General features: G+C 40.3%; 1 pseudogene; it reads right to left on the reverse strand.

Annotated features, from left to right (window-relative positions):
• Positions 1 to 1,218: 1,218 nt before the first annotated feature.
• Positions 1,219 to 2,867, reverse strand: LOC114886194 (annotated as a pseudogene).
• Positions 2,868 to 10,035: the final 7,168 nt, after the last annotated feature.

Raw genomic sequence — 10,035 nt, forward strand, 5'->3', positions numbered from 1 at the left:
TCATCAACTCAAAGAGGCTGAGAATATGTTTACTTATTTTATTAGATCTACTCCACCATTTTTCTACATCTTTTTATGGGTTTTTTTTTCTCACTTTGTAGATATTTTTTCTTTATCAGGGACAGAGCATCTAGAAATTCTTCTCTAAGCCCTTTTCCAAATCATGAATCACCTGACTATAATTACTTACTCACATACCCTCTCAAATAACTTTCAGTGAACTGCGTGCATGTCCATTTACCCAGAGGCAACTACTAATATTTTTATAGAAATTACAGACATTTAATTTCCTAAGAAAAGCACAGCCTTGTCTGTTAAGCTTGAGGTAGGTAGGGAAGAAGGTAGGAAGCACCTTTCTCGTACTCAAGCTCAGAACTCATGTCCAGAGGAAACGAAACAGAAACCACCTTCCCAAATGGTGGAGCTTTTCATTTCCTAAGTGGTAGCGGGAGGGGAGTGGTGGTCAGCTCAGTGGGCCAACTTTCTTTTTCCGATCTCATTTATCAGATGGTGTTTTGGGATTCAGGGATTATCAGTATCACCTATGAGTTATTAATAGAATTGAAAGTTATTTGTATCAGTGAGAGGTGGGAGAAGGCAGATGATAATAGGAATAGTTACTCATATTGTATGGGACGGGGAGATGAGGTCAGAGGAGGGAAGGAATAGTCCGAGGAATAAATAAAAGTCAACTAGATAGTCATTATTCCACTCCCAAATAAATTTTTTTGTAATCATAATTCCTTAAATGGAAAATAAGGACAACACTCTTTTGAGAAATTGGTTTAAAACCCAATACTTGGGTATTAGATAGACAAGCTGGAGAGGTGTGTTTTGTCTTTCATTTTTGTGTTTATCTTCACCCTTTGCCTTTTCAAGCCACAGGCAAAAGCTCCACCATCCTTAGAGATTCTGGTTACTTACTAATTTGAATCATATTCTTTTAATTTCAAAGATATCAATTCCTTTTCAATCTAACACATTCTGGAGGTTGGTACGGAAAGTAAAGAGAAAGAAGGTGAGAAAACATCAGATTAAAAGGGTTTGGAAGTGAACACTGGACATACTCCCTCATGGTACAAGTGCAGTGTTATAACTGTTCAATGGTGATTTAGTAACTGCTGAATTTTTAGTTTCCATGTGCTTCTTCTTTTTTTTTTTCTTGGAAATGCCAGAGAATGTTGCTTGGGTCCTTCGACAACTGACTTGGTCTGATTCTCACGACACAATGTAGTAATCAGTCTGGGGTCTGTACTTTTCATTGGAACACTGAAAACTTACAGTTCAGCAAAGATTAGAAGGGTGATTCCATTGGAACTGCACTAGCATTGGTCATTTGCCACATGAAGACAGCCAGATCTTTCACCAGAAAGAAACACATGATGGGCTTTGGGCCCCTGTTGATGGGGTCACTCTTAATTATGGAAAACTTCTGAAAATAGCTTGATTACATGGCCTTTTGACTTCTGTACAGCTTGGATGACAGACTTGTAGACCCTGAAGCTGATGGTGACAAAGAGGAGAGCCAGGATGATGTAAGAAGCCACAGTGATGATGCTGAAATCTCCAGGGTAAGTAGCACTATCAGTGTGGAGCAAGAACCAAGCTCATCTTTCTTCACCTTGTGCCAGAAAATCAGACGGTGCATTGCAAAGGAGGCTACAGAGCAGGTTCCCAGGCAACTCCCTCCCGTGTCCCCTCCCCCTATCACTAGGTGTGGAAGGTTGGGCCCCAGAGGACAAAGAGGATTTAGATGGAATTGACTGGCTTCCAATGGCTCTACCATGGGCTTTTCCAAGGAGGGCAGGGGAGAAAGAGGGGAAATAAAATAATCACACTGTCGGCCCTCCCAAGTCCCATCACTCCTTCTGGTTCGTGCTTATACTCTGACTACTAGTAATGTTTTGATATATAGCCTTCCAGACTTTCTCTATTATTTTATATGTTAACTAGAACTTTTCTTATTTAATATTTCACTTAAAAATCCCTTATCCCTTTGCATTTTTCCCCACTGAAAGGGTTCCCTAATTGTTTCCTTTTGTCTCTCTGCCCCTGCCCTAATCCCATTCCCCTGAGGTAGATTCTAGTAATGTTTTGATATATAGCCTTCCAGACTTCCTCAATTATTTTATATGCTAACTGGAACCATGACTGTTTTCACTGGATGGAACCTTGGAGATCATCTTTCCATCTCTCCTTACCCCCTCCCACTAAACCTCCCCCCCCCACCACTGCAGGCTTCCAGAAGATACATAAGCTAAATGCCCCACCTGAAACACCACCTCAGCCAGCGATTGGCAGAACTTGGACTAGAACCCAGGTCTTTTCAGTCCTAGTTAAATGACCTTTCTGCTGCTTTCCCCAACTTTATTTTTTAGCCTGTTTCATGACCTAAAGAAGCAGTGTCTGTAAGATGGATTTAAGTGATTGATGGCCAGATTTAGTTTACAAGGTGACCATTCATTTCCTGATGGAAAACAAGCAAACAGGCAAACCAACAAATAACCTTCTAACCAAATAGAAATGGCTATGGTTCGTCTCCTCTGTTCCTCCTTTGGCCTCAGTGACTGGCCTACAGGCTCAGTGCTCTGCTTTCCTGGAGCAGCTTTCTTGTACTGAGATCATCCTTAGATCCATCTATCATACAGTCAGCTTTTGCTTCTTATTCTGTTTTCTTATTGGTCACTTGCTTTGGGCATAGGTACAGCTCTCCCTGCTTTCTCTTCAAGTGCTCCCAGAAAAACTGAACTTAAACCAGCCAGGCCATTCGAGTTGCTGATTTTCTGGGTATGTTCAAGGTGTTCCCCATAAAAACCAGGACTCTCCCCTGGTGTGGGACATCATGTTTCTTTTTCCATACCTTCCATACCTGAAATTTATAGCTTGACCAGTAAATTCTGACCCACCTTAAACTGCTAGTCTTGACTTTTTCTTTAAATTTTTAAACAGACCCCTCTCCAAGCTTTCTAAGTTCAACTCGAGCACACACATACATCTCCATTTATAGTTAGAAAACACACACTTTCACAAAATAACACTAATAAAAACCTTGGGGTCTCACTCTACCTCCACCCTTCTTTCGCCCCAATCACTCTCAGAACTTCTCAGTCACCTGGCCCACCTAGAAGTGCTAGGATCAATCTTCCCACCAGGCCTAGATCTTTGGACTTTGTTCAAAGTCCATCATGTCTTCTGAGTTATAGTAAACATGCTTACTTTAACTGTAGTTCGATCTCTTACAGACAGAATTCATAGTGATCTTTGGATATGGGGATTCTTTTTTTTTTTTGAACAAACTTGTTTTCAAGGAAGAACATGTCAGAGAGTGAATGCCAAAGAGACCCACTTTGCAAATATAATGTGCAGTTAATAGAATACAAGTGAGCTCTTCTGAGTTTGATGGTGGTGGTTGTTGCTTGGGGATCTCTTTCTTTCACCTAAGCCTCTGCCTGTTGTTGTTTCCCCTCACATGTGCTTGTGCGTGTGCCGTGGGGGGACATTAAACAAGCACCGTCTTGTTTCATGTGATTTTGCAGAATAATGCTCTCGTGTTTACCTTTCATATCCACTTTAAGGATGGAATCTGTTTTACAACTGGGACTGCTGCTATGACAAATTCTGTAGCATTGCCTTCAGTTCAGGCACATGCCTCTGAAACCTTAATCACTAACAGATGCTGCTCTGAATCAAGAATTCCCCTCTCTGGCTACTCAGCCTGAGCAATGAGCTGCCTAACTTGGATCCTACAGGCTTCTTGAGAAACTCCACAGGCTGCCTTACCAGCACACTGGTAACATGCAGAAGATTGATATTTTCCAGGCCCAAGCAGGACTTTGAAATAATACCTAGCAGTTGTAGAGAGCTATTTATTTTCCCCTCCTCCTACAAGTGTTTTCACATACATGATCTCATTTTATCCTTCAAATAGTCCTTGGAGTTAAGTAGGGAAAACAGTATTTTCCCCTAGGAACCTGAGGTCCAGAGCTGTTAAGTAACTTGCTCAAGGTCACACATTAGCCTTGACTCCTAGTCTGGTGTTCCTTCTACTAAAATGACACTAGTATTTACTTTGTCCTGTGTCAAAATAATTCTAAAGTCTTTTCAGGTGCTGCATGAAACCAAACTGTCATTCTTACAGCTTGGATTTAATTAAATTTGTAACAGCTTTAGTGTTTTTGGGTTTTTTTCCCCCTAGTCCTTAAATTATAAGGCAGTGACTTTGTGTGCTTAAAAATTATTTGGGGAGATTGTTCAGTAGATCCTGGTTCAGTAGATCAAAGGTGCAGCCCCCCAAAGACAAAAAGACAAAGCAGTATTTGTCTGGAAAAAATGCCTTGGAGGGAGAAAGTGAAGCCTCCAGGGTCTGAGTTTTCTGGAGAGGGAGAAGAGTAAGAATAGAGAGAAATTTATGGAAAGATATGAAGTTAGGTGCTGCTTATGTTAAGGGCCAGCAGGGGAATCCCTAGTGGTGGGATTGCTAGAAACGACTCTAGCGAAGAGGAATGGTTGATAATATGTTTGCTCTGTGGTGCAGGCTATGATCCTTCCTTGTGGTCCCTATATATTCAGCAAAACTTGTGTTTTATGTGAATGGAGGCTTTTCTATGAGAATTAATGAAGAGGATGAGTTTTACTTCTGAATTGACATAATAGGGACTGAGCAGAAGAGATCTTAAGAAGTTTGGATTTCTGCAGACTAGAATTGGAGGCTTAAACTCATTGCACCTAGCTACCTGTGGGATGGATATGACCAGGTGACATCTGGGTGAATATATGATAGTTAGCATGAAAAAATTATAGAAAATATTATTATTTTTGGAATACTCTCATGGCTTAGAAGAACTAGGATGTGATTAGAGATGTCATAAGAAAGGTGCACATCAAGAAAGTGAATGTGAACAAGGGTGTTTGCAAACAGAGTAGGTGAAAGGTTAAGAACCTTGAGATGCAGTTCCAGCTTTGGCCCATGTTTCAGAATGATTTTAACTAAGTTCTAGTGCCTTTGTTCCCTGTCCTATGCAATATGTAATGGTAGTTCACATGGACTTTTAATGCTTTTAATCTAACAACCAGGGCCAAAAAGGGGAATTTTCTATATCTGGAAATATTTAAGATCTTGAGAAAGACTTCTTAGTCTGAAGGAGCAGAGGATGGGGAGGTGCAAGCCGCAGAGCCAAAACATTAATTTTCTTTTTTTAAAATAATTATTAAAAAAATTTTTTTTGGCTGCGTTGGGTCTTTGTTGCTGAGCGCAGGCTTTCTCTAGTTGCGGAGAGCAGGGGCTACCCTTCGTTGTGGTGGTTTCTCTTGTTGGAGCACAGGCTCTGGGTGTGTGGGCTTCAGTAGTTGCAGCACGCAGGCTCCAGTAGTTGTGGCTCATGGACTCCAGAGCACAGGCTCAGTAGTTGTGGCGGATGGGCTTAGTTGCTTCATAGCTTGTGGGATCTTCCTGGACCAGAGATCAAACCTATGTCCCCTGCATTGGCAGGCGGACACCCTGCACCACCAGGGAAGTCCCAAAGCATTAATTTTCAATTCAGAAAAGAACAGACATTTTACATGAATGTAAGGAGTAAAAATGTCCTCTTTGCAGAGAAATGTGAACCCAGATATGCTGCCTTAGAAATAAAGCCATGTCCTTATTTATGGTATGGATACTGGAGAGTCCCAATCTTCTTCACAATTTAGGGGCTGAGATGACAACAGGATTCGATAGAACACTTACATTGAATAATTTCAATCCTCTCGGTAACAAAGTGAATTAGCATCATCTGCTGAAAAGTAAGGGTTTGGATTATAGAAGTTTGTGGGCTTCCTAAGATGTACAGACTAGTTCTGGGAGAAGTAAACTAGGGAGGCAATAATAAATTAATGGCAAGGCTGCCTATGAGTGGCTAAGGTCAAAGAACCTCTAGTCTTATACAAAGTTTTCAAATAAAGGCTCACTCCACACTTTACTGTCACAAAATGCAAATCTTTTTGAGAATACTGCTCAGGTGGGCTTCCCATTTTCCCCTCCTTCCCCATCATGGGACCAGGAGGAGCAAGCAAAGAAAAGGCCATTATTCTTCTGGCTGCCTTTTCATCACTTATTCTTTCAATCAGCAAATATTTGTTGAGCAGCTACTAGTCTAGGTGTTCTGGGTCAGGTGGTAGGAATGCAACTGCAGACAAAACAGACCCCTCCTCATGAACTTATTTTGTAATCATTTTAACTCCTTGGATTAAAATACTGCCTTTGAAGTTTATGCTGAATATAAAAATATCACCCCTTCTCTTTCTTGTTGCTATTATTTACCAAATAACCCATTTGTTGAAGGTTTTGATGCTTGTTCTTTGAGTCCGGCTTATGGGTGTGAGGAGAGCTGAGGATTCTTTGAGCTGTCTCTCCACTTTTCAGATGAAAGAGATCATGCTCTGAATCTCTTTTTTTGTAAGCCATTTCCTATCACTGAAAAGATTGATTGGTTATCACAGTCTTGCTCTGGGACACCTTAACCTATTCAGCAAAGATAACAATGAATATGATGGCCATACCCTTGGTTTGATCCTTGCCTTGAGGCTGAGTTTTAACCAGCATTTATTGCTCCATCATGTATTTTACCATTTGGGATCAAGAAGCAGTTGCTTTCTCTAATCCTGTAAGTCCTCAAATTCCTGGACGTATTCCCTTTTATTCCTGCTTGCACTGTGGTCAATTCTTTTCTGAGCTCATCTCTTTCTTGTAATACCTTGCTGTATTAGTTTGCTAGGGCTGATGTAACAAAATACCACAAACTGCGTGACTTAACAGGAATTTACCAACTCACAGTACTGGAGGCTTTTCCTGCTCATTATTTTGGTAAAAATATATTGCATTTTATGAAGCAAATATTAAATGTTCCTATATAAACTTTGGCTAGAAGATATTGTATTACGGCTCATTACATTGAACCCTAATCCAATATGACTGGCGTTCTTATATACGATGAGGAGCTTAGGACATAGCCATGCACAGAGGGAAAACCATGTGAAAGTACAGGCAGAAAATAGCCATTTGCCAGACAAAAAGAGAGGCCTCAGAAGAAACCAACTCTGCCAATACCTTCCTTGATCTTGGACTTCCAAACTCCAGAATCGTGAGAAAATAAATTTCTGTTGTTTAAGCCACCCAGTTTGAGGTCCTTTGCTATGGGAGCCCTACCAAACGGATATAGGATCCTGGTTGCAACTTTCTGCTTGGCTTCTTATGTTCTCAGCTCCGTATTATTTACAAATGAGCAAATTCCTGGAGGTTAATTGCATCGCTGAAAGTTGGGTTCATCTTAATATATCTCCATTCCCTCTGAAGATCTTGGATTCTCAAGTCTTAGTTGTCTTGTTGAATTCCAGGTTTTTTCCTTTAGTCCTGTGAGACCACAGAAAGTTCTATTCAGCTTCTAGCCTCATAGCCGCCCCCTTCTGCTCAATTCTCAGATGCTAGACCTTACACTGCTTGTGAATCAGCAGATGCATTCAGGGGAAGAGGGGAGCAGAATTTGGGGCTTATCTCAACATACTTCTTGGTTCTTGGAGAGCTTTACCTCTCAAGTCCTGGCTGCCTTGATCGTTTCTTATGCTTTCAAACAGATGTAGTTTTTACTTTATCCAACTTTTCTAGGTTTTTGTTTGTTCGTTTGTTTTCGTAGGGAGGTCTGGTTTGATATAAACATGTCTATCAAAGCCATAACTGGAATTATTTTTATATTAATTTTTAACTTAGGCATTTTATTAAATTCTCTTATTGTCTGTAATAGATTTTTTTAAAAAAATTTTATTTTATTGAAGTATAGTTGATTTACAATGTTGTGTTAGTTTCTGGTGTACAGCAGAGTGATTCAGGTATACATATATACATTCTTTTTCATATTCTTTTCCATTATGATTTATCATAGGATATTGAATATAGTTCCCTGTGCTATACAGTAGGACCTTATTGTTTATCCATTTTATATATAATAGTTTGCATCTTGTAATAGCTTTTTTAAAATAAATTTATTTATTTATTCATTTATTTAATTTTTGGCTGCATCGGGTCTTCGCTGGTGCATGTGGGCTTTCTCTAGTTGCAGTGAGTGGGGGCTACTCTTTGTTGCGGGGCACAGGCTTCTCATTGTGGTGGCTTCTCTGGTTGCAGAGCACAGGCTCTAGGCACGTGGGCTTCAGTAGCTGTGGCACACAGGCTTCAGTAGTTGTGGCTCACGGGCTGTAGAGCGCAGGCTCAGTAGTTGTGGTGCATGGGCTTAGTTGCTCCACGTCATGTGGGATCTTCCCAGACCAGGGCTCGAACCCGTGTCCCCTGCATTAGCAGGCGGATTCTTAACCACTGCGCCACCAGGGAAGCCCCTTGTAATAGCTTTTTGATTGGATCTTGTTTGCGTCCCTTCAAAATTTATTTGTTGAAACCTAATCTCTAATGTGATGGTATTTGAAGGTAGGGATTTGGGGTGTTGATTATGTCATGAGGGTGGAGCTCTCATGATCGGGATTACTGTAGTGAAAAAGACCCCAGGGAGCTCCCTCACCTATTCTGCCATAGGGAGACACAGTGAAAGGATGGCCATCTACAAACCAGGAAGCAGGCCCTTACTGGACACCAAATTTGTCAGCACATTTATCTTGGAACTGCCAGCTTTCAGAACTGTGAGAAATAAATTTCTGTTGTTTATAAGCCACCCAGTGTATGGTATTCTGCTAGAGCAGCCCTAACTAAGACAGTAAGTATCACATCTTAGTCTTCCAGCATTGAATATTGTTGTGAAGTATGAAGCCACTCTAATTTTTCTCTTTGTATTAGGTATGAGGAAGAATGTGATACTGTAACAAAGTATAAGATACAATGATTGAAATAAGATTGAACTTTATATCTCTCTCATCTATCAATCTGGCTGATCTAAGGTATCAGAGCAACTGCTGCATAGTTATTCAGGGAGCAATTTATTCTGTCTTGTTGCTCCACTGTCCCCTGGCGCATTATTCTCACCCCCAAGATTAAAGGTGGGATGCTGGCACATCTACATTCCAGCTTGCAAAAGAGGCAAAGGGGCAAAATTCAGAGAAAGCAGCTTTTCTTTTGCACACTTCACTTAGTGTGTATCCAATTGTCCAGCACATACTCATATGGCCACCCTAACTAACTGCAAAGAAAGTTAGGAGATGCAGTGTCTAGCTGGTTGGTTATACAGCCAGAAATAAGAGGAAATTTAGGGGTAACAAATAGAAATGTGTCTCAAATTGTAGCTTACTTAATCATTTTGCCTGCATGCCCAAAGTTTTTTGTTTTGTTTTTTTCATCTTTGAGGTCCAGTGCTATCACTAGGATATGTTTTAGTGTAGATCGTATTGCATGAAGGGTTTTTTGGGGGGAGGGGGGGTGTTACAGATTGCTAGTTCAAGTTACAGATTTAAGTCTTTTAGGTTTTTCAAAATTATGTCTTTAAATTATTTTTTTGTTCTTTTCATTTTGTGTTGATTTTGTTTTTGTCTGTAATTCACATCTATGACTTTGTTTTTCTCTATCCTGTTCTTCTATCTTTTAGTGTGATTTTGGTGATGGCTCTTTGTGCTGCTTAATGTAGCCTGATTTCTTGGATGGATTTTTTTTCCTTTATTTTTTAAGTCTGCCAGCTTGTGTTTCATCTCCTCCAGTTCTCTGCCTTAAGCTCTTTGATTCATTAGGTGCCTTATATTTATGACCATATATTTGGTCATCATTTTTATCTGAACAGTAGCCATATTTTTCTGGTGTGTGTTCATCACCTGCCATGTGTTTTTCCCACATTTTTCTTCCTTTTCCTGAAATAACTTTGCATACATACTTGGCTGATCCTTTTTTGCTTATTACTTTTGTGAATTAGGTGAATTCTTCCAGTTATTTTTGAGAGGTTTCTTCAGGGAAGAGACTAGAGCAGTGTTCCAGGCAAGCAGTAACTTTCTTTGGTTCACAGCAAAGCTCTTTATGGCTCAGCAGTGTGTGTGTGTGTGTGTGTGTGTGTGTGTGTGTGTGTGTGTGTGTGT

The sequence above is a fragment of the Monodon monoceros genome, unplaced genomic scaffold, assembly GCF_005190385.1.
Source record: "Monodon monoceros isolate NGI ecotype Baffin Bay Population unplaced genomic scaffold, NGI_Narwhal_1 Super_Scaffold_6, whole genome shotgun sequence".
Lineage (NCBI taxonomy): Eukaryota > Metazoa > Chordata > Mammalia > Artiodactyla > Monodontidae > Monodon > Monodon monoceros.